The 26,265-nt window shown below is 46.2% G+C and overlaps 1 long non-coding RNA gene across 1 annotated transcript in view; it reads left to right on the forward strand.

Annotated features, from left to right (window-relative positions):
- The window catches only part of LOC134966073 (uncharacterized), a 185,741-nt gene that overhangs the window by 125,065 nt on the left and 34,411 nt on the right, over positions 1-26,265 (forward strand). Inside the window, exon 6 of the long non-coding RNA XR_010188587.1 lies at positions 26,154-26,197. This is a non-coding gene — a long non-coding RNA (uncharacterized LOC134966073). The remainder of the gene's footprint in view (positions 1-26,153; positions 26,198-26,265) is intronic.

Genomic DNA, 26,265 nt, shown 5'->3' on the forward strand with positions numbered 1-26,265 from the left:
CTTCTCCAGTAGAATCCAAGGGGTACCTGTTGAAGAAATTATACTCACGAGATCCAGGGGTCCAGGGTCCTCGGGGAATCCAGGTGTAATCCACGTACTTGAAAAAAATAACAAAACGGACACTCGAGCCACGCACTAAAAGGGGACCCATGTTTGCACATGGATCCCCTTTTCCCGACTGCCAGAAACCCACTCTGACTGATGTCTAAGTGGGTTTCTTCAGCCAATCAGGGAGTGCCACGTTGTAGCACTCTCCTGATCGGCTGTGTGCTCCTGTACTGAGTGACAGGCGGCACACGGCAGTGTTACAATGTAGCGCCTATGCGCTCCATTGTAACCAATGCTGGGAACTTTCTTGCTCAGCGGTGACGTCACTTTAGGTCAACCGCAGGGCAGAAAGTTCCCATCATTGGTTACAATGTAGCGCATAGGAGCTACATTGTAACACTGCCGTGTGCTGCCTGTCAGTGAGGACAGGAGCACACAGCTGATCAGGAGAGTGCTACAACGTGGCACTCCCTGATTGGCTGAAGAAACCCACTTAGACATCAGTCAAAGTGGGTTTCTGGCATTCGTGGAAAGGTGACCCATGTGCAAACATGGGTCCCCTTTCAGTTCGTGGTCGGGACACCGTTTTTTTTTTTTTTTCAAGTACGTGGATTACCCCTGGATTTCCCGAGGAGCCTGGACCCCTGGATCTCGTGAGTATAATTTCTTCAACAGGTACCCCTTGGATTCTACTGGAGAAGAGGACCGACCTGCGTGGGAACTTAAGGTAAGTATGTATGTATGTGTGTATGTATGTAATAAAATTATACTTTCACGGTGTGTGTGTCTTGTCTTTTTTTTGGGTATTTTTTTAGTAGTAGTACTACAGGTACCAGCGGGCCCGTTTTTCCGTCGCATGCTGGTACTTGTGGTTCTCCAAGTACCAGCATGCGGGGGAGGCTTGCTGGGCCTTGTAGTACTGCTACTAAAAACAATATCTTTTCTTTTACAACAAAGGCTATCAGCCTCCCCATCCGCAGCCCATTGGATGGGGGGGGACAGCCTCGGGCTTCACCCCTGGCCCTTGGGTGGCTGGGGGGGGGGACCCCTTGATTGAAGGGGTCCCCACTCCCCCAGGGTACCCCGGCCAGGAGTGACTAGTTGGATTTTTGATGCCACGGCCGCAGGGCACTATATAAAAGTGACCCCCGGCTGTGGCATTATCTGTCCAGCTAGTGGAGCCCGGTGCTGGTTTTAAAAATACGGGGGACCCCTACTCTTTTTGTCCCCCGTATTTTTGGGACCAGGACCAGGCGCAGAGCCCGATGCTGGTTGCTTAAATATGGGGGAACCCCTGTCATTTTTTTCCCCATATTTCTGCAACCAGGATCGGCTCAAAGAGCCCGAGGCTGGTTATGCTTAGGAGGGGGGACCCCACGCAATTTTTTTTGAAAAAATAAGCACTTTCCCACCCCTTCCCACTGATATACATGCACGGATCTCATGGATCCATGCATGCCTATCCAATCACGAATAAAAAAAAAAGGTCTGTTTTTTTTTAGCACTTTTTTACGAGTTGTAATTTTTCACGGCAGTGTTTGTTTGTTTTTTGCTTTGCACTTCTTAGTAAATGACCGAGATTCATACTTAAACAGCCGCGTTTTGACCGATGGTGTATTCATTCGTAATTTTTTACTTGGACTTGCAAAAAATTACGAATGCCCTCATCTCTGCCGTGATTAGTGTTTAGTAAATTACCGAGATGACACTTTGATGAAAAAACGGCATCTCGGTCAAAATCGGGAGCTTAGTAAATTTCCCCCCATATCTTGTTTAAGGAAGGCTCTTGCATCCTCTACATTCGTAAAGTCCTTAGGACCTTGTGCTGAGAATATGCGTAATCTTGCCGGGTAAAGAAGGTCAAATTTGACACCAGATTTAATTAATTGGGAGCACACGGTAGATATCTCGTGCCAAGCTCTGGAGTCTTCTGCAGAGTAGTCTTGAAAGACAAGAAGTTTCTGACCATCCCATTGAAGATTGCCTTTTGCTTTAGACGCTGATCAAATCATTTCTTTGTGGCAAAAATTCATGCATTTAAATATAACTGGCCAATGGCGAGATTGGTTAGAGTCTCACAGGGGACCCAGCCTGTGCACTCTTTCAATTTCCAAAGATGATAATAAGTAGATCTGGGCCTTTTAGATAGTCCTTTAAGCCCACAATCCGTAGATTGTTTCTCCTTGATCTATTTTCAAGGTCATCAAGTTTGGATAGCATGTGTTGATGAGAAGATGACAGTAAGGTCACTTGTTGTTTTAGATCTTCTATTTCTTAAAAATTAGAGCCAATTCAATTTTCATTAGTTGATATTCGGCGAGACATGGCACCAAGTTCCGACTTAATGTCTGTAACAGCCGACATAAGATTCTCAGCTTGAGCTTGTAATAACGGTTCAACAGTCTCCTTTATAGCTTTAACAATTTCGGCATAAGAGGGAGGTGTAGGAGGAGGTTTTGGAGGCATTGTGTCTGCTATCTCAGATTCTATATCAGAATTATTTGTTAATATTAAAGAAGGTGGTAGACTAGCAGGCGAATCAGCTCGTTTTCCTCCTCTTTTAGTACGTTGGGGTTTAGGTGCAGCCAAAGTAAGGAATTTGCCCATAACACTTTTGGTGGATAGTAGAAATAATAAACAGATAAATCAATACTTGTCCAACGTTGACATCACTATATGGATGTATCACAGTTGCTATTTGGCATATTTTACAGCACAAACATCATAGCTGAGTGGAGGAGAGATAGCATATTATTCCGGCATAAGTAGATGTAAGATACACTATTCACAGTTGCACCAGGTGAATCAATACGACCATCAATGGGAGGAGTAGATAGGTAATGGGAATAGAACAGAGGACAAGCAGAGTCAGCGCATCCAACTGTATAGTAATACTGTATGTCACCTATGATGATCCGTCCAGCAGCACCATCAAAATGACACCAGCCCCTATATGTACACAGAGAACACAAGCTTTCTCCCACCTATGGGGTAAAGTGGGGGTTGAATAGTATAGATTATCAAGTGGTAAACGGCTGGCTAGGTCTGTGGCTGCAGGGATCCTATCAGTATCTGTCTCCAACATACATTAGAAGTTGTAGTTGCAGGGAGAATTCTTCCTGTATCAACAGCTGCAGTGTAACAGTATATTAAGAACTGCCAAACAGAAGGATGCACCACAGACAAACATGAGTGATAAGCTTCTCATTTAATAGTGAAAAGATATGATGAATATATCCCTAACCAGTTCTGTGAGTCACACTGTGGACAGTTACTGGAAAGGGTAAGAGTACTTGCTGCAGTCAGAATAGAGCCCATTAACTCTCCTGCCATCTCCACCCTGAAGTACAAGTAAATATACTCCCCTCTCCTCAGTGTTCAGATATCAAGATGGCCACCATGCAGGGAGCCCAGGTTGTTAGACCAGAGCAGATTGGTGTCCAAATCTTCAGAGCAGCAGACAGGAAAACCCCCAAATGGCAGATAGCCTTAGGAGACGGGGACCAACCTGAAAGTCCGTTGCTGAGCGGGATGACGGCGCGCGCCGTCACTCTGTCGCTGACGCGGCTTGGTGCGTCCCGATACCCAAGGTCCTGGCTTTGTGAAGGCCGGAGGGCTGCAACCTGCGGAGACAGCAGAAGCTATCTCCCGGCTCTGCGGCACACTGCGGCACACTCCCGCAACTCTCAGGTCTTGGGGTGAGGGTGAAGGCGAGTTTTGAAGTTAGAGAGCAGGAGCTCATTAATCACACAGCCATCTCGCCTGCCAGCCAGGCCACACACCCTTTTTCTTACTTTAATAATCTTCAACTGCACCAAATCCAGCAGTCTTCTGCCACCTGATACTTATTCCAGTGTCATCTGCAGATGTAGCTATATTTATTTACCCTGTACTTGTCCTATATTGTCATCAACTGTAAGTTGCTGTTTTCCTGTTTTTGATTATTCGTTTATGTACTCTGTAATTGGGTGCTGCGGAACCCTTGCAGCGCCATATAAATAAAGAATAATGATAATAATAATAATAATAATAATAATAATAATAAAACACTCAACTCAGGGCAATTCCGCCCACCATGCCGCCCCCTTCCCCCCCACCCCCGGAGACATGCGAGAGCATCGCGCAGTGGCAATGCTTTCGCATGTTTAGAATAACTGTTCCCCACTGTTAATAAATACAATGCCAAATTCACCTCTATTTACAATATGGTCAGAAAACTTTGTCCCATAACCAATACAGATAAAACATAGCCAGATTTACACAATGTAAAGGGGGGTACACTCGGGGCAATGTTCAGCTAATTTCTAAACAATCTGACTAGATTGTTTAGAAACTAGCTGAACATCGCTCCGTGTGTAGGGGTGCCGTCGACAGCGATGCACAGTCCCGTGCGTCGCTATTGCCGGTGCTAGATTGGCACAACCCAACCCCCCCCCCCCCCCGTCTGTCCCCCCCTCGCTCAGCACATATCGCGCTGTGCTAGACGGCTCAACACACATATCTGGGAAAACCTCCCCGTCAGTACGGCCCTTAAGACCTCTCCAGAGCTGGGACAGAACCTTGGATCTATTTTAGTACATTCACTATGGGACACTCCTTCTGGGACATTTTCTTCCAAACAACCAATGCCTGCAAAGATGGGCTGTGTTCAGTGCATCAAATGTGTGACCTGTAACTCTAAGATGACCATGAAGACCTTCACCCATCCAAAACACCTGGGGGTAAATTTACTAAGATGTGAGTTCTATTTAAGATGGGGAGTTGCCCATAGCAACCAATCAGATTCCACTTCTCATTTATCTAGTACCTTCTAGAATATAATACCTGGACTCTGATTGGTTGCTATGGGCAACATCCCATCTTAAATAGAACTCACATCTTAGTAAATTTACCTCCTTGTGTCTTTAGCTACATTCTTCTATGTCCTGTTACTTATTTTATGTGGGAAAAATCGAACAGATATTCAGAGATATAATGGTACCCTATTGCTTTGCTATCAAAAAGGCCCTCAGCATCGACACGATCGACCGAGCAGTTGCAGATCTGCAGACCATTGGACATGTTTGAAACACCCCATCAATTCCCTCAAACACATGGTTATTTATATGTCCCCACCCCCTCTCATGGTGGTGATAGAGTCACTGCTTTGTGTAGAAGTACGCTGGATCCATAAACCAGGGACCATTAATCCACATGGGCTCAATGACCAATTATCCCTTTCCTGTTTTCTGTGAAATATACCTATACTTTGCTATATCATACGCTGGGACTCTTCTTGTTTAATTGCTTAATAATTAATCATTGATACTGATTACATTAAGCCTGACCTCCACTATTTTTTTCTCTTCTATGCTAATTTATTTTAATTATTTTACAATTGTTTTTACTTTTTTACATTTTTAAGTATTATTTATATTAATTATTACCGTTGCCAAATTCCCCAATGCCTTGTCAGTCATACTCCTGCAGATCTGCACTATAAATCCTGTTAATCCCCGCCATGGGTAATTATTTCTGTTGCTTTATTGATTAAGCAATTTTGTTAATTTACTTGTTACTATTAATAATACATTAGGATGGTTTCTGACTGACAAAGACATTGGCTTCGATTGTTACTCCATTTCCAGCACCTACATAGAGTGCTAATTAAGGTTAACTGTTTAAATACATGCCTTTTAGCAGAGGCGTCGCATGGTGGGCTGCGGGACGCACCCGGGTGTCAGACTTCCAGGGGGTGACAGGTGCTTCAGTCTGACATTATCATGTGCAGTACGGATGGTGTGATGGTTAGCATTACTGCCTCACAGCACTGAGATCATGGGTTCCATTCCCACCATGGCCCTAACTGTGTGGAGTTTGTATATTCTCCCTATACTTGCGTGGGTATCTTTTGAGGACTCTGGTTTCATCCCACAATCCAAAAATATACTGGTAGGTTAATTGGGTCCAAACAAAATTAACCCTAGTGTGAATGTGTCTGTGTGTGTACATGTGATAAGAAATATAGATTGTAAACCTCACTGGTGCAGGGACTGATGTGAATGGGCAAATATTCTCTGTAGAGCGCTATATAAATAACTGGTAATAAATAATAATAATTATCTGGGTCACCATTGGCAGCCCAGCATCTCCGGACAGCTAGGTTACAGGTAATGTCACAAGGGGCTTGGAAATGTGTGTATGTATATATATAGATATAGATATAGATATATACATACTGGATGTATGCTATATATATATATATATATATATATATATAATGTTGCCTTAGCTACTGTAATGAAGCCATAATATTTTATATATATATATATATATATACATCAAGTTTTCAAACTGGATCAGAAAGTATTTGTGACGTAGCCTGTCATTAAATGTCTGATTAAGAGATTGGAGGTCAGTCACCCAGCCGATCCTGGTATGGTGTAAGCATGCACACCCTTCACCAAGAGCCTTTTCTTTTCTATTCTCTGATGTATGTTATTCAGTAGGGCAACACAAGACAATGATAATCTTACTTAAGGCGTAAATGGAATTTTCAATAATAATCTCTAATGAAATGTGTCCACATGATGATCTGTTACTAATTATATTACCTCAGAAAGTATCCATGAGAAGAAAAACAAGTTATACCGGTAAGGAGCATCCATATAATTATACAGTCAGCAGTGCAGATAGCCAAAGACAATGGCCCTCATTCCGAGTTGATCGGTCGCAAGGCGAATTTAGCAGAGTTACACACGCTAAGCCTACGCCTACTGGGAGTGTATCTTAGCTTCTTAAAATTGCGACCGATGTATTCGCAATATTGCGATTACAAACTACTTAGCAGTTTCAGAGTAGCTTCAGACTTACTCTGCCTGTGCGATCAGTTCAGTGCTTGTCGTTCCTGGTTTGACGTCACAAACACACCCAGCGTTCGCCCAGACACTCCTCCGTTTCTCCAGCCACTCCTGCGTTTTTTCCGGAAACGGTAGCGTTTTCATCCACACGCCCCTAAAACGCCGTGTTTCCGCCCAGTAACACCCATTTCCTGTCAATCACATTACGATCGCCGGAGCGATGAAAAAGCCGTGAGTAAAAATACTATCTTCATTGTTAAATTACTTGGCGCAGTCGCAGTGCGAATATTGCGCATGCGTACTAAGCGGATTTTCATTGCGATGCGATGAAAAATACCGACCGATCAACTCGGAATGAGGGCCCATGTTCTGCATTTATTTTAGAATGTGTATCTATCTATCTATCTATCTATCTATCTATCTATCTATCTATCCCATTATTTATATATCAACTAAAGCAAAAAATAGCATAAAGTCTGAATGCTAATATAGTGTGATATGTTCTGTCAACAGTTATCATATCGACATTAGACTGTCAACATGATCAAAAAATCGATATGCAGCATGTTGACAGGGCCCATGTCGGCATAGGTGATGTCTACACGGATGACACGGCAACATGATAAATTGTCAAAATTACGTCCCTGGTGACTTATCTGGTCCCCGTGTCTCCAACGCCATCCCCCAGGTCCTGTCGATCATGTGACAAGCACAGTCATTTGGCGATCGTCATTTGAAGAAGACAGTCCATCTAGCCCTAATCTCTAACCCTCCCCCTAGTGCCTAACCCTAACCTCCCCATGGTAACTAACCCTAACGCTCCCGATGGCACCTAAACCTAAGTGTCGGCATTCTGAGAATGTCAACATTTTACATGATGACATTTCAGATGGCAACATTGTGACCATGTCAACATTCTGAGGATTTCAACCTTGTGCTTGTTGATATATTGAACCATGTCGATATTCTAGTGTCAACATTGTGAAGCTGACATTATGAATAGCAACGGTCAGCAATGTGACTGAATACATAAATAAATGATAAATTATACTCCCTTGTGATCCACATACTGTACATACCATAGATCAATTATATTCCTTCGACCCCAGTTATTGCCCGGTTAAATCAGGTTGCGGTTCGGTATAAAAGGGATCACAAAAAAAAAAAACCCGGTCAAGGTCTAGCAACCTGGGTTGAATACGGGAATGGGTTCCGGTATGAATGGTCGACAATGTTAAGGTCAGCACTCATTAGGGCGACCACTTTTGGTCGACATTGGCATGGTCGACATGGACTAATGGTCGATACATGAAAATGGTTGACACATGAAAGGTCGACATGAGGTTTTTTACTTTTTTTGGTGTCGTTTTCTGCGTTAAGTGACGGGGAACCCCAATTAGGGCACTGCGTCCCCTCGCATGGCTCGCTTCGCTCGCCATGCTTCAGGCAAGGTGCCTTGCTACGTAAGGTATGAAAAAGTTCCAAAAAATAAACAAAATGTGAAAAACGCATGTCGACCTTTCCATGTGTCGACCATTAGTCCATGTTGACCATGTCAATGTTGACCAATAGTGGTCGACCTAATGAGTGTCGACCTTATCATTGTCGACCATCTGACCGGATACCACGGGAATGACCCATGTAACAGGGCAATGTGAACGGTCGAACCCGGGTCATCCCACCCAAGTCTCATTTACAGTATAGGATTCCGGTGCTTGGAGATGATGTCATCTTCAAGCGCCGACAGAACTGTTAACACTGCAGCCCCCCCAAAAAATATGACAGCAGGTACTGGGGAGGGGGAGCGCTTACCTCTGGATCCCCGCATGACTTTTAAAAAGTCTGCTGCCACATGCTGCAGATACATACATTCAAATGAGTTCATCATCACTGCTATTTTCCTGCATTGTTATAAGGCACAATGATCCCTACGGCTACATGCATTTTAAATAAGGTTTCTCTTGGCCACTTACAGTATGTGGAAGCTCTTCTAAAACACAATATACAAACAATTTCTGAAAAATATCAGTGTCTTTTCTTCAACAAGTAGATCTTACAAATTTTGGGGCTCGTTTACATTTGGATATGTCATTTTTATGACACACCTCTCAGATGTAGCAGTACACATCCACGCTGATGGGTGTTACTTTCACAATCTCCCTGAAATGCTTTTTCAAAAGTAGGCAAGTATGCCCCTCCCCCAACCTCAAAACATTCTGGTGCCCCTGACTGCACCCATGTGCAATGTAAATGGCACTGACCCAGGAATAACGCAGGTCAGAGCCACGGTGTGCCTGACCCGGATTGGAAGTTTGCTATTAGTACATCAACATTCCTACAAAATAAAACAAAAATAAAACCATTTATTAACTCACAATAATAAGATATAATAGCAGCTGCAAAACATAACATTGTGACTCCCTGCAAAACTGATTTAAAAAATCAAGTCTGGTTTGACTGAATAAATACAATGAAATATTAAAAACCAGGATACAGTTGTAGCAATATAAAACTTACACACACACACACACACACACACACACACACACACACACACACACACACACACACACACACACACACACATATATACAATGTAATCATGAAGCAATACAAACATATTTGAACAAACACTAATAACATTCAACCACTGACTTGTATGAACTAAAGTGGGGTACTCACGGAGCGATATTCTAAGCAATCTGACTAGATTGCTTAGAATTTGCGCATTATACCCCATACAGCGATAGCGATGCGCAGCCCTGCGCATCGCTATCGCTGGTGCATGCAGGTCAATCTAGCGGGTCGCTCACTTCACCCGCTGGGTAAAATGAGTGGCGCCCCCCGTCTCTCCCCGCACGCTCAGCACACATCGCGCTGTGCTGAGCGGCGGGAGAGATTTGTGCTGAGCGGTTCGCTTAGCACACATCTCTCCCACATCGGCCCGTCTATATGGACCTTAAGAGAAGAAAAGAAGAAAGAGCAATCATAGTAAAACTTCCATTATAAGTTAGTATCAAGGGCGTAGCTACCATAGGTGCAGGCAGTGCAGCTGCTATGGGGCCCAGAGCTGAAAGGGGCCCACCTTCCCTGTCACAGTTACATGTGTTATATACATTTTTCGATTGGCTGATACGTAGGGGTCCTTTCAAACTTTTTCCTTGCGGCCTGCACAGGGGTGGATTCAGGCAGGTGAGTCAGAGCCTTTCCTGTCATACTAACGTATATGGAAAATACAAAGAATATATTATAAATATCTTCTTTGTATCTAATCATTTATATAGTCAAATCTTTGGAGTAAAAAGTCTATGGCAGGTGCCTATGGATGGACATCGCAAGCCCACCATCAAATGAGCTTTCGATGCGAAAAAATAATTAGATAGAAGAAAAAAATCATATGATTAGCGCATGTGCAAAAAAGTCCTGTTTGCGCATGTGCAACCCTCTGCAGTATGGTGGCCTGGGATCGGACTTGGGGCGGGGCCATCACTACACCATCAAATGTTTACCATTAGATGGCGGCAAACATTGGAGGGAAAAACCACTACCATCGCAACAAAACATTGATGGTTGCAAACCATCGTGATGCGATGTCCATCCCTACCTCTGCCTACCTTTTCCGCACATCTCTGATCAAAGCTCACCAAATTTCCAGCAGTATCACCTGTGTATAATGCCCACATGTATATACTGCTGCACATGTGTATAATGCCCATATGTATATACTGCTGAACCTGTGTATATTGCCCACATGTATATACTGCTGAACCTGTGTATAATGCCCACGTGAACCCTATGGCTCATATATTGTGTGTAAATCTGGCTCTGGTAGTAGCCAGTGCATCCTCAGCCAGTTGCCTCAACGCACGTTCCTGCTGGACGGAGGCTGCAGTAGGGCGAGCGAAAGATCTCTCACCTGCTACTATGCCTCTTTAGGCTAAAAGGAGAGATGGCGTAAACTAACGTGAATAAACTCTGAAAAGCTTTGCTGATAATAACGGGGACTGCGATCTGTAGTGCTAATTAGCATTCAGCAAGAGATTTTGTGAAATCTCCTGCATTATGCTATTAGTATATAGCCACAAGCCATAAAATTATGCAGAAAATTCAGTTTCTACATCATTTTATGGTAGAATAAATGATACATAGGCCTCATAGAGTGTGAGTAAGTGCCGAAACCACTACTAACAGTAAAGTAAAATTGTTTAAATAGAAATGTTTTGAATACCATTTGCTAAAAGACAGAATTTGTCTAATTGTAAGCATTCAAATCAATATTTTATTTTAAAACACATACATTTTCCACCTGCTACAGTACTGTATATCACCACAAGTATTATCCATTCTAAATATAAATGCAGAGCACATGGATTTATTAAATAAACATTTACCTGTATTTAAAATTCACAAAGATCTGCCATTAACGGTGAAGATGTAATGCTAATAACTGAACAGTAAGCCAAATAATAAAGCACATTTTTTAGAATATAAAATGGGTCCCTGGAAGTTTTTGAAAATCTGTGATGTTATATATTTACAATCCCCTATATAATAGCCCAGATCTGTGACTTTGTGACTCATTTGCTAACGCTGGGCGGAGTCACAACACTGGGTGGAGTTAGTCAAATGAGTCACAGATCTGGGCAAATCTACAGGAGACTAGGAGCAGAAGCAGATGGTATGGGCATGGCACAGGCAGGGGTGCATACCTCCCAGCTTTCTTCAGGCAAAAGGAGGGACACACGCGCAGCGAAAAGGGGGCGTGTCCAACGAAAAGGGGCGTGGCTTCACAGGAGGGCCCCCGTTTTCGTCAGTGAGGGGGCATACCCAGCGCTCTGTGAGCTGCTGGCATGCCTCCAGGGGCAGATTATGAGTCCGGGGGGCCCAGGGCACTTGAGACAGGGGAGCCCTATCTCATTGCTGTGCCTGCTGTGGGGTTGGGGGCGTGGCCTAATCGCGGATGCGTGGTCACGCCCCCTTATGCAAATTCCGGGATTATTTTTTTTATATGGCATTTTGGCCCCTCAGCTAGGGCTAAATCCAGAGGAGGTGGTCGCTCCCCCCTACACACCCGCACAGGCAGAAGAAAGCAGGGAGACTGCTGCCTCCCTGCAACACCACAGACCTGCCAACACGCAGCAGCGTGTGCTGACTGTAGCACAATGCTGCCGCTGTTGCTGGCAGGACGGGGGAGCTTCTGAGCTGGGACAAAGCTACTCCAGCCGGCGGGGCCCCCTAAAACTGTGGGGCCCACGGTACGTACCCCCTGCCCCCCCCCCCCTTAATCTGGCTCTGCTGCCGCAACCCTGGGACAGTTGTGAGGTATGGGGGTGTGTGAGGGGGTATGCCGTACAGACAGACGGGCACCGGCTCACTGTGTGCTTGACCCCCCACATCAGCATACTCAGCAGGGTCTCTCTGGCGTGGAGGAGCGTCACTTTCTGGCACACTCCACGCTTCTTAGCTGCAGTTTTGTGGGGCACCTGCCGCTGTGTAGGTTCCGTACTGCCTCTGTTATCTCCAGCCCCGGCAACCCCACCGCTAGCTGCAGCGCTGCTGTCCGCAGTGAGGTGCGTCCAGCTCCTTCACACACTTTAGCCAGCGGGTAGCGCTGCAGAAGTCCGAGCTGCTTGCACGCTCCGACCCCCTCCTCCCTCCAGCCGCAGCGTCTCCTGGGAGCTAACCAGTCAATCCCAGTCTCCCCTTACCACAGTGCCCGGCAGCCACGCGAGGTCCGCGGTGTGTGACTGAGGAGTGGGGGAGGGATGCGGACGGGCAGAGGAAGCAGGACTCCAGCCTGAGAGAGTCAGCCATGCCAAGTCTCCACCAGCAGCAGATCCCAACAGGTTGGAGTGGAACAGCAGCAGCCAGCAGCAGTGACTCCGGTAAGACACATCTGTCTGTCACCACTGTTTTGTCCCTAATACCAATCTCTCCCGTGCCCTGTGTTCTGTCATGTCCCTGTCACCCCTGGCCTTGCCCTGTCACCCTTATCCTGGCCCTTTCACCCTTATGCTGGCCCAGTTACCCCTATCCTGGCCCTGTCACCCCTGTGCTTGCCCTGTCAACCCTATACTGGCCCTGTCACTCCTGTCCTGGTCCTGCCGCCCCTACCCTGGCCCTGTCACCCCTATCCTGTCCCTGTCATTTCTGTCCTGGCCCCGTCACCCCTGTTCTGGCCCCGTCACCCCTGTCCTGGCCCCGTCACCCCTGTTCTGACCCTGACACCCCTGTCCTGGCCCAGTCACCCCTGTTCTGACCCTGTCACTCTTGTCCTGGCCCTGTTACTGCATGCCCTCTAACTACCTTTTTGGCAGGTACAGTACCCGCAGTGCCTCCAGACCCCTCCTCAATGCACCACACCTCCGCACCTTCCCCTCCACCACATGCAGCACTCCACCCCTCCCCCACACGCTGTGCCTCCAGACCCCCTACACCACCCGTGGCTCCCACTCCTCCACCCCTCCACCACCCACAGCACCTCCAGACCCCCTCCACCATCCACCCCCCCATATATGTCTCCCCCCACACCTGCCCCCCTCCACCCACAGCATCTGCAGACACCCTCCTCCATCTGCGGTCCCCCCCTCTCACTCACCCCTACCCCACCCATGGCACCCCCGCACCTGCCCCTCCACCACCTGCAGCGCCTCTGGACCCCCTTCCCCATCTGCCGCACCACCCGTACCTGCCCCTCCCCTACCCACGGCACCTCCAGACCTCCTACCCCACCCCCGGCACCCCCGCCCCTTCCCATCCCACAGCACCTACGGAACCCTTCACCCATCCGCAATATCCCCGCACCTGCCCCTCTCCCACCCGTGGCACCCCTGACACTCCCCCACCTAAGGTGCCTCCGGACCTCTCCCCCATCTGCAGCCCCCACTCCTCTGCCCCTCCCCCACCCGCAGCACCTCCCGACCCTTCCCCATCCGGCCCCCCCCCCTTCTGCAGGTACTGGGGCAGTGCTGTGGAGGGAATGAAGGATGTACCTGGCATAATATGTATAATAGGCTCTACCTGGCCGCATGTGTATAAGGTGCTCTCCTGTGTGGGTACTACTGTGCAGTGTAATGTGACTAACGGACATTACTGTGCGGTGTAATGTGACTAACGGACATTACTGTGCGGTGTAATGTGACTAACGGACATTACTGTGCGGTGTAATGTGACTAACGGACATTACTGTGCGGTGTAATGTGACTAACGGACGCTACAGTGCGGTGTAATGTGAATGACGGACACTACTGCGCGGTGTAATGTGACTGACGGCACTACTGTGTGGTATAATGTGACTAACGGACTCTACTGTGCGGTGTAATGTGACTGACGGACACTACTGTGCGGTGTACTGTGATTGACGGACACTACTGTGCGGTGTAATGTGACTGACGACACTACTGTGCGGTGTAATGTGACTGACGGACACTACTGTGCGGTGTAATGTGACTAACGGACATTACTGTGTGGTGTAATGTGACTAACGGACGCTACAGTGCGGTGTAATGTGACTGACGGACACTACTGTGTGGTGTAATGTGACTGACGGACACTACTGTGCGGTGTAATGTGACTAACGGACATTACTGTGCGGTGTAATGTGACTAACGGACGCTACAGTGCGGTGTAATGTGACTAATGGACTCTACTGTGCGGTGTAATGTGACTGATGGACACTACTGTGCGGTGTAATGTGATTGACGGACACTGCTGTGTGGTGTAATGTGACTGACGACACTACTGTGCGGTGTAATGTGACTAACGGACACTACTGTGCGGTGTAATGTGACTGACGGACACTACTGTGCGGTGTAATGTGACTGACGGACGCTACTGTGGGGTGTAATGTGAATAACGGACGGTACTGTGCGGTGTAATGTGAATAACGGACTCTACTGTGCGGTGTAATGTGACTGACGGACACTACTGTGCGGTGTAATGTGATTTGACGGACACTACTGTGCGGTGTAATGTGACTGACGACACTACTGTGCGGTGTAATGTGACTAACGGGCACTACTGTGCGGTGTAATGTGACTGACGGACACTACTGTGCAGTGTAATGTGACTGACGGACACTACTGTGCAGTGTAATGTGACAAACGGACAGTACTGTGCAGTGTAATGTGACAAACGGACAGTACTGTGCAGTGTAATGTGACTAGCGAACACTACTGTGCAGTGTAATGTGACTAAAGGGCATACTATGCGGTGTAATGTGACGAGTGAACAACACTGAGCAGTGTAATGTGACTAGCGAACACTACTATGGGGTGTAATGTGACTAACGGACACTACTGTGCAGTGTAATGTGACTAATGGACACTACTATGAGGTGTAATGTGACTAGCGAACACTATTGTGCAGTGTAATGTGAATTGGTACTATTCTGTGGCCCCTATATTTTTGGCGCTTCCCCCTGCTGGGGGAAGCTGCATGTGTAAAAGGGTGCTCTACCTGGCGCAAAGTGTAGAAGGGTGCTCTACCTGGAATAATGTGTGACTGGCTCTACCTGGTGCAATATGTAAAAGGGGGCTGTATCTGGCGTGTCAGCGGTGAGGTCACTTTCGGTCAACCGCTGACCTGAAAGTTCCCACCATTGGTTACAATGGAGCGCATAGGCGCTACATTGTAACACTGCCGTGTGCCGCCTGTCATACAGTACAGGAGCACACAGCCGATCAGGAGGGTGCCACAACGTGGCGCTCCCTGATTGGCTGAAGAAACCCACTTAGACATCAGTCAGAGTGGGTTTCTGGCATTCGGGGAAAGGGGGCCCATGTGAAAACATGGGTCCCCTTTCAGTTCGTGGTCGGGTATCCGTTTTTTTATTTTTTCAAGTACGTGGATTACAAAAGGATTTCAAGCAGAGGAGCCTTCAACCATGGATTATGTGAGTATAATTTTTTCTACAGGTACACCATGGATTCTACTGGAGAAGAGGACCGACCTGCGTGGGAACATAAGGTAAGTATGTGTATATGGAGGTGTGGATGGATGTATTAAAGTTATACTTTCAAGGTGTGTGTGTGATGTCTTTATTGGGGTATTTTTTTAGTAGTAGTACTACAGGTACCAGCGGGCCCGTTTTTCCGCCGCATGCTGGTACTTGTGGTTCTCCAAGTACCAGCTTGCGGGGGAGGCTTGCTGGGCCTTGTAGTACTGCTACTAAAAACAATATCAATCACTTATCACAAAGGCTATCAGCCCCCCATCCGCAGCCCATTGGATGGGGGGGACAGCCTCGGGCTTCACCCCTGGCCCTTGGGTGGCTGGGGGGGGACCCCTTGATTGAAGGGGTCCCCACTCCCCCAGGGTACCCCGGCCAGGGGTGACTAGTTGGATATTTGATGCCACGGCCGCAAGGCACTGTATAAAAGTGACCCCCGGCTGTGGCATTATCTGTCCAGCTAGTGGAGCCCAGTGCTGGTTTAAAAAATACGGGGGACCCCTACTCTTTTTGTCCCCCGTATTTTTGGAACCAGGACCAGGCGCAGAGCCCGATGCTGGTTGCTTAAATATGGGGGAACCCCTGTCCTTTTTTTTCCCATATTTCTGCAACCAGGATCGGCTCAAAGAGCCCGAGGCTGGTTTGCCTTAGGAGGGGGGACCCCACGCATTTTTTTTTTTAACATTTAAACTTTATTTATTTTTTTAACAAAGTGCACAATGAAGCCCAGCACGGATCTCTCAGATCCGGCCGAGATTCATTGTATTAAAGTCGGCAGTGTTTTACAAGTCACTCACGTAAAACACTGCCAAAAAAACCGAATGACATCGACATCGGAAAACCCGAAAATGCAGAATACGGCAGCTTAGTAAATTAGTCGTAATCAATTCAAAAAGTTGCATATTTACACTTTCGATGTCATTCGTGAATGAACTTTGACCTCAAACAGGAAAACACGAATCAAGGTAAATTTACCCCTATGTGTCATAATTATTTTACGCCCCTATATTTTATGTCATTTTTTTATGACCCTATATTTATGGATCTTGAGGGGGTGGGGGGCACCAAAATGTCTAGTTACAGCTCTGAAGATGAGATCGGTCACATTTGTATTTGTAGAAAGGCGCAAAATTGATAGTTTGCAGGAGTGCGCCGAACACCCTAGCACCGGCCCTGTTGAAAAGCATATGTTGGAATCTCCTTGTCTCCCTCTGCCGTAAATTGGAGCATTCTTTTGAACTCACCTTCCCTCCTGTCTTCATTTTTCCGATGACTGACAAGCAGCTGGGTCCGGGAATCTTGCAGAGCAGAACTCAAGGAGGCGGAAGCCGAGGAGCTGCTGCTGAGCCTTTGACCAAGCTGCTGCTGCAGATACTTTTAATGCCGGCAGCAAGTACAATAATTAAAAAAAAAAAGCCTGAAAATGACAGGGGGGGGGGGGGGGCACGTGCCTTGGTGCCCCCTCCCTGAATCCGCCAATGGGCCTGCAATATATCTAGATATGCCCCTGGACCTGCTCATTGTAGTGTGGTATAAAATTAACTGGAGGGCATTTTAATGTTATATAATATGAACCGGGGCACTGTAATGAGACACAATATGAACGGGTAACACTATATATCATAATGTTATTGGGGGTACTGTGCGGCATAATGTGTACTGGCAGCTCTGAAATGTGACATAGGGTGAACTTAAGCAATACTACGATTCACAGAGCCGGCCTTAGGCATAGGCAAACTAGGCAATTGCCTAGGGCATCTGGTATATACCTAGAGGCACAAGCAGCTTCTGCTGATTAAAATGATATGCGGCATGCCTATATTCTGTGTGCAGCATTTCGTATGCAGATACAGCCACAGTATCACACAGTATATAGGTATGCTGCATATCATTTTAATCAGCAGAAGCTGCTTGTGCATCCTAGCCACATAGCAATGCAAATAAGATGCATTTTCATAAAAATAGGCACCTGACGTTAGCAGAGCTGCCAGTAGACTCATGCCAGGAACTATATGTGTCATTATTTGTATAAGGGTATTAATAATGTGTAACATATGTGTAAGGGGCACTATAAGTGTCATTATGTGTATAAGGGCACTAATAATGTGCGGCATATGTGTAAGGGACATTATGTGTGTCATTATGTATATTAGGGCATTAAAAATGTGCGGCATATGTGTAAGGGAAATTATGTATATATGGGCATTAATAAGGGTTGGCATAATGTGTAAGGCGCACTATGTTTATAAGGACATTAATAATGTGTGTCATATGTGTAAGGGGCATTACTGTGTGGTATTATGTGTATAAATGCATTACCAATGTGTGGCATTATGTGTATAAGGTGCTCTACTGTGTGGCGTAACGTATAGAAAGGGCACTACTGTGAATAAAGAGCAATATGGTGTGGTGTAATATGAATAAGGAGCAATATGGCGTGGTGTAATGTGAATAAGGAGCAATATGGTGTAGTATAATGAGAATAAAGAGCAATATGGTGTGGTGTAATGTGAATAAGGAGCAATTCAGTATGATGTTATGTGAATGAGGGGCACTACTGTGAGAAGTAACGTATATAAGGTAAATTGGTACTACTATGTGATGTAATGTGGATAAGGGACACTATCGTATGATAACTTGTGAATAAAGTTGCACTACTGTGAGGCATAATTTGAATTGGGGGTACTATTGTGTGGCCATGCCCCTTGCCAGCAAAAACACATACCTTTTTGGGCTGTGCGCCGAATGTGGACACTGTTCTTATTTAAATTACAGGGGGTAGGAAAACAAAAAAATGACTGCTATAGGTGGGGGAGGGGGGGGTGATGGTGCTGGGAAAGGGGTGCAGGGTCAGAGGCGGAACTAGCGGTGGTGCACGGGGGCACCAGCCAAAATCTTGCCTAGTGCATCATATTGGTTAGGGCCGGCTCTGACGATTCATAAAAGAAACTAGGGCACTACTATGGAGCATAACATTAAATAAAGCTCTACTATGGTTCAGGCAATGAACTAGGGCACTATTACAGGGCATAAAATTAACAATTGCTGCAGAGAAGTGTCTCTCTAGAAGCATTGGGAAGGGGCCCCTTCAAAATGTTGCTATTGGGGCCACAAAGTTCTGGCTACGCCCCTGGTTAGTATAGCTCAATCCTTAATGTGCCCCACACCTCATCCATTTGCCACAAAACCAGGACCAGATTTAGGATTGGGTTGAACAGGCTGCAGGCTAGGGGCCCTCGTCACCGTCAAGCAGGACTGTAGGCTTTTCAGTGTGTATAGTTTCTCCTAATGGTTTCCTTTGTCTGCAGATAATGAAGAATGTTTGATAAAGTTAGAAGACGTCCCAAAATGTTGCCCTTAAAAAAAAAAAATCTGATGGAAGTGTTTTCTATCAAACTGTGTCTGTCTTTTACATGCATAACCAATGTGTAATGAGTTAGTCTATATAAGAGTAACATTCCTATTTATGGGACCTGTTAACTCTTGTTGGCCAGTCCAGAAGGACCCCCGCAGGCCTTAGGGGGTCATTCCGAGTTGATCTATTTTTTGCAGCGCTGCGATCAGATAGTCGCCTCCTACAGGGGAGTGTATTTTCGCTTTGCAAGTGTGCGAACGCTTGTGCAGCCGAGCGGTTCAAAAAAGTTTTGTGCAGTTTCTGAGTAGCCCAGGACTTACTCAGCTGCTGCGATAACTTCAGCCTGTTCATGTCCGTAAATTGACGTCAGACACCCGCCCCCGAAAAAAACGCTTGTACACGCCTGCGTTTTTCCAAACACTCCCAGAAAACGGTCAGTTGCCACCCACAAACGCCTTCTTCCTGTCAATCTCCTTGCGATCGGCTGTGCGAATGGATTCTTCGTTAAATCCATCGCTCAGCAACGATCCGCTTTGAACCCGTACGACGCGCCTGAGCATTGCAGTGCATACGCATGTGCAGTTGTGACCTGAGTGCAGCACAGCGATCAGGTCGGAATGACCCCCTTAATCCAGCTCTGCTAAAAACACAAACCTCCACAGCAGCAGCACAGCCAGAGCCCTCTGAGGAAGGTGACTTAGGCAAAATGCATTGCGCTGTGTGCTCCTCCTCCTCTGATTGGCTTTGTTGTAGTCACATGACATGTAAGCCAGCTGCTCCAATTCTTTCTAAAGCACTGAATTAGAGTTATCATCATCAGCTGCCTGGGGTCAGGCTCAGTGTACCCAAGGCTGGCAAAAAAAATCTTGGGGCCCCCCATAGGTACAGACCAGTAGGCCATTCGCTCATCCCATCTCCAGCCTCATCTTTGCCTGTGTTGCTCCATCCTCAACCCCCCCATCTCTGCAGTCTCAGCCACTCCCCTTCTGTCTTTTAGCCCCATCATCCTGTGTCTCCACTTGTGTCACTTCATATCCAGCCCACCCATCCCCCACTTGACCTGTGTCTCTCCAGGCCAGCCCAGCCTCCTCCTCCTCTTTGCAGGTGGCTCACTACAATCCAGTGGTGCAATGTCATGCGCACTGCACTGGCACATAAAATGATCTTTATTGCACCGGCCCCCATGATGCTCCCTCTCTTTCTGCCTGTGCCCTGCTGAATACAGTAGTTTCACAGGCAAGGGGGACACATGAACTGGACTCCCAAGGGTCTGGAGTCTGGTACAAGTGTCTCTCTTGTACCTGCATTGTATGCCTCCGGGTCTGACCGTACCACCTGACCATGGGTTCACTATGGTATGCCGGCGGTCGGGCTCCCGGCGACCAGCATACCGGCTCCGGGAGGCCGACCGCCGGCTTACCGACAGTGTGGCGAGCGCAAATGAGCCCCTTGCGGGCTCGCTTCTCCCTCCAGGGGGGTCGTGGACCCCCATGAGGGAGAATAAGTGTTGGTATGCCGGCTGTCGGGATTCCGGCGCCGGTATACTGTGCGCCGGGATCCCGTCAGTCGGCATACTGAAGACCACCCCTGACCATAGTATACATACCACTGTTTTCTAAACAATTATTATTTTTTACTTTGCATCATGATTTGGTATGTCTATCGACTAGTGTTATACATTTTTTACGTGAAAAATATTATTTTAGTATGGAAAGAATGTTTGGAAGATGTGATAAATTGATACATCGATGGGGCGGGCAGAACATCATAAAAAATGGTACATAGGGTCACCCTGTTCATTACAGGTTTGGATCACAGGGGCGACCCTAATTAGGTTGACAGTCATTAGGTCAGCCACTATTGGTGGCAAAGGTGGACATTATGAAAAGGTCAACATGGTCACAAGGTCGACACTGGAAAAGGACGACTGGGATGAAAGGTTGACGTAGAAAAATGTTGACATGAGAAATGGTTGACACAAAAAAGGTCGACACAATTTAAAAAAGTGTCGTTTTCACCATCACAGCACAGAACCCCAATTAGTGTACCACGTTCCCTCAACAAAAAGTTATGTTGACCATAAGTGTGTTGACCATATGTGTGTCGACCATTTGCACCCTTCGTCCTTTCGTACCTGTCCACCATAATCTTTGTTGAATTTTTACATGTTGACCTAATGACCATGTTGACCATTAGTAGTTGACGTATTGACTGTCTAAATAATTTCGGTTGACCTATCATCCGGATACTGTTTATTGCCTATGAAACAATGGGCCTAATTCAGAGTTGATCGCAGCAGCAAATTTGTTAGCAGTTGGGCAAAACCATGGGGGTAATTCTGAGTTGATCGCAGCAGGAATTTTGTTAGCAGTTGGGCAAAACCATGTGCACTGCAGGGGAGGCAGATGTAACATGTGCAGAAAGAGTTAGATTTGGGTGGGTTATTTTATTTCTGTGCAGGGTAAATACAGGCTGCTTTATTTTTACACTGCAAATTAGATTGCAGATTGAACACACCACACCCAAATCTAACTCTCTCTGCACATGTTATATCTGCCTCCCCTGCAGTGCACATGGTTTTGCCCAACTGCTAACAAAATTCCTGCTGCGATCAACTTGGAAATACCCCCCATGTGCACTGCAGGATGTGTGTGGGGGGGGGGGGGGGGCATTATAACATGTGCAGAGAGAGTTAGATTTGGGTGTGGTGTGTTCAAACTGAAATCTAAATTGCAGTGTAAAAATAAAGCAGCCAGTATTTACTCTGCACAGAAACAATATAACCCATCCAAATCTAACTCTCTCTGCAGATGTTATATCTGCCCCCCCTGCAGTGCACATGGTTTTGCCCATTAGCTAACACATTTGCTGCTGCGATCAACTCTGAATTACCCAATGTATGCTGCATGCATGTTTTTCATTGTGTGTTATCTGCAGTATTCACTCGAACCATCAGCTCTCAATGAATTAAAAACAATCCCCCAAATAGCATTCCCCAAATAACAAATATACAGAAAGAAAGGCGGCGGTTTAGCACTCTGCCCTTATTTGTGTATAATGATGACTCATCTCTTTATGTGAGTGATATTCTGCTTTATTTACCTGTAAGAGAGATAATGATGTTCCTGTCATTAATCTGCCTTCTACCCATCCCTCTATTGTGCTATGTCTTCTGTCAGGAGAACAATGAAACACAAATAGGCAGATTAGATGGGATTGTAAAGTCTTTTCTGTGAGCAAATTCTATTTCTATAACTACACATAAATGTTATGGTCTTTAGTTTATTGTTCTTTATGGTACGCCATTTTTTTGTGTGTTGGGAGGGATGTGAGTGAATGTGGGTGTGGGGGATTACTACTAGCCAGTCTCATGAACCCATGATTTTTTTTAACAGCAGAATACATAGATATTGCAGAATATAATAATATGGTAGCAGTGGTTATACAGTATATGGGCACTGAGTGGAAAATCTAGAAGGCAGCACTTTTAAAAGCCTCTGCAGCTTTACCTGCTGGAATTTAAAGGGGCAATAATAATAAATACAAACCAAACTTGTATTGCCCCACTAAATCCAAAGAAGGTGTGATGACCTTGAAAAGTGCTGCTTAATAAATGTACCCATAAAAGCAAGAACCTCACTGTTTGCAGCACATTTGGACTGTTTCACTTTCTTAGTAAATGTTTTTCCATTTTCATACAATTTGTATTTGCTTATCAATAATCCTCTGCAAACAGTGAAGGGACTCCCAAGAGATCATAGCTTGGAATCATCCCAAAGTATTTTCATTGCTCAAGTGAGACTAAGGGGTATATTTACTAAGGTCCCGATTTTGACCGAGATGGTGTTTTTTCTTCAAAGTGTCATCTCGGGAATTTACTAAACTCAAATCACGGCAGTGATGAGGGCATTCGTATTTTTTTGGAAGTCCTAGGAAAAAATTATGAATGAATACACCATCGGTCAAATACGCCTGGAATTTGGTAGAAATCGGTCATTTACTAAAAAGTGCAAATCACAAACACTGCCGACAATAGCCAAACACTGCCGTGATAAAATACAAATCGTGAAAAAGTGCTAAAAAAAACCAGACCTGCTTTTTTTTACCGTTTTCGGATAGGCATGCACGGATCCATGAGATCCGTGCATGTTTTTCAGTGGGAAGGGGTGGGAAAGTGTTAATTTTTCCCCAAAAAAATGCGTGGGGTCCCCCCTCCTAAGCAAAACCAGCCTCGGGCTCTTTGAGCCGGCCCTGGGTGTAAAAATATGGGGGGAAAAGTGACAGGGGTTCCCCCATATTTACACAACCAGCACCGGGCTCTGCGCCTGGTCCTGGTTCCAAAAATACGGGGGACAAAAAGCGTAGGGGTCCCCCGTATTTCTGAAACCAGCACCGGGCTCCACTAGCCAGATACATAATGCCACAGCCGGGGGTCACTTTTATATTGGTCCGTGCGGCCTTGGCATTACATACCCAACTAGTCACCCCTGGCCGGGATACCCTGGAGGAGTGGGGACCCCTTCAATCAAGGGGTCCCCCCCTCCAGCCACCCAAGGGCCAGGGGTGAAGCCCGAGGCTGTCCCCCCCATCCAAGGGCTGCGGAAGGGGGGGCTGATAGCCTTTTTGTCAAAAAATTAATATTGTTTTTAGTAGCAGTACTACAAGTCCCAGCAAGCCTCCCCAGCAAGCTGGTACTTGGAGAACCACAAGTACCAGCATGCGGTGGAAAACCGGGCCCGCTGGTACCTGTAGTACTACTACGAAAGTAACCTCACCGCTGACCACAAAGTTCCCACCATTGGTTACAATGGAGCACATAGGCGCTACATTGTAACAATGCCGTGTGCTGCCTGACATACACTACAGGAGCACACAGCCAATCAGGAGGGTGCCACAACATGGCGCTCCCTGATTGGCTGAAGGAACCCTCTTAGACAGAAGTCAAGGGGGGTTCCTGGCAGTCGGGGAAAGGGGTCCCATGTGAAAACATGGGGCCCCTTTCAGTGCGTGGTCGTGTATCCGTTTTTTTATGTTGCAAAGTACGTGGATTACAAATAGTAAAGAAGAGGACCGAACTACATTAAATTATGTGAGTATAATTTTTACAACAGGTACCCCATGGATTCTACATGGAGAAGAGGACCGACCCTCGTGTGAACATAGGTAAGTATGTGTGTATGGAGGTGCGGATGTATGTATTAAACTTTTACTTTCAAGGTGTGTGTCTTCTGTTTTTATTGGGGTATTTTTTTAGTAGTAGTACTACAGGTACCAGCGGGCCCGGTTTTCCACCGCATGCTGGTACTTGTGGTTCTCCAAGTACCAGCTTGCGGGGGAGGCTTGCTGGGACTTGTAGTACTGCTACTAAAAACAATATTCAATTTTTGACAAAAAGGCTATCAGCCCCCCATCCGCAGCCCTTGGATGGGGGGGACAGCCTCGGGCTTCCCCCCTGGCCCTTGGGTGGCTGGAGGGGGGGACCCCTTGATTGAAGGGGTCCCCACTCCTCCAGGGTACCCCGGCCAGGGGTGACTAGTTGGGTATGTAATGCCAGGGCCGCAAGGACCAATATAAAAGTGTCCCCCGGCTGTGGCATTATGTATCTGGCTAGTGGAGCCCGGTGCTGGTTTCAGAAATACGGGGGACCTACGCTTTTTGTCCCCCGTATTTTTGGAACCAGGACCAGGCGCAGAGCCCGGTGCTGGTTGTTTAAATATGGGGGAACACCTGTCACTTTTTCCCCCATATTTTTACACCCAGGACCGGCTCAAAGAGCCCGAGGCTGGTTTTGCTTAGGAGGGGGGACCCCACGCATTTTCTTTTTCAAGATTTTAACAATGATTTATTTTTTGATAAAGGTGCACAATGAAGCCCAGCACGGATCTCACAGATCCGGCCGAGATTCATTGTATTAAAGTCGGCAGTGTTTTACAAGTCACTCATGTAAAACACTGCAAAAAAATATGAATGACATCGACATCGGTAAATACGAAAATGCAGAATACGACAGCTTAGTAAATTAGTCGTAATAAATTCAAAAAGTTGCAACTTTACACTTTCGATGTCATTCGTGATTGAACTTTAACCTCAATCGGGAAAATACGAATTTTAGTAAATATACCCCTAAGTTTATTCCTATAAATTATTTGTTCTGTCTCTCTGTTATTCATTTTTAAAATAATCAGAAAGTTGTCCATTGTTCATACATTGATTCTTCATACTGACAGGTACATAGATCATAGTTACCAACTTTCTGGCTACCCCTTAAGGATGGGAGCAGCCACATCAGCTTTGCAGGGGACGTGGTTCAGGCAAGTGGGCAGCACAGGGATGTGATGGTGGAACTGAGTCATTTTGGCCCCACCCCTACTATACAGTCATGATTATCAGTATTGTGAAGGAGGGGTGGGGCCACAATAAAGCAATCGGCCTCAAACACCACCCATTGCACCGCCCACTTACACCTATGCAGCCACTGGTGGAGATGGGACCGGGATGGTTATAACCATGAATCAGCTCCTATAGTTGCTCATATTTGCATATGTTCGACTGGGACACACGTGCAGTGTGAAGAATCTTTAGACATACCTGCATAATGGACTTCCATTCATCTCTGAATCAGACCCAGATATTGTTTAGTCTTCTAATTCTACAGAAAGTTTCCGCATTATAACATCTTATGCATTTGTATGAAAGCAATTGTATCTTTATGTGACAGCCCGATACATGCTACATTCTTGGGGGCAACCAGTGTAATATTTTATACATCCCAGTTTAAAGGTAATGCAGTAGATTTGACTTTTTTCTCCAGCAGGGCCTACACCAAAGGGATATGTAGGGAAGGGTAATTGTGCTACTCAGCGGTCGCAATACTGTTAGGTATTAATGGATATTGGGTAATGTCTCTAGACTTAGTAAGTTTACCTGGTAATTTATACGCTCTCTCTCTCTCTCTCTACAGGTCTTCACAGATCCGGACGTGGGAACTAATTGTTCCTGGCTGAGGTGAGTATCATACAATACCAATGACTCTAATCAATATACATCGGACCACATCATATGCAATAAAGTTT

The sequence above is a fragment of the Pseudophryne corroboree genome, chromosome 10 (assembly GCF_028390025.1).
Source record: "Pseudophryne corroboree isolate aPseCor3 chromosome 10, aPseCor3.hap2, whole genome shotgun sequence".
Lineage (NCBI taxonomy): Eukaryota > Metazoa > Chordata > Amphibia > Anura > Myobatrachidae > Pseudophryne > Pseudophryne corroboree.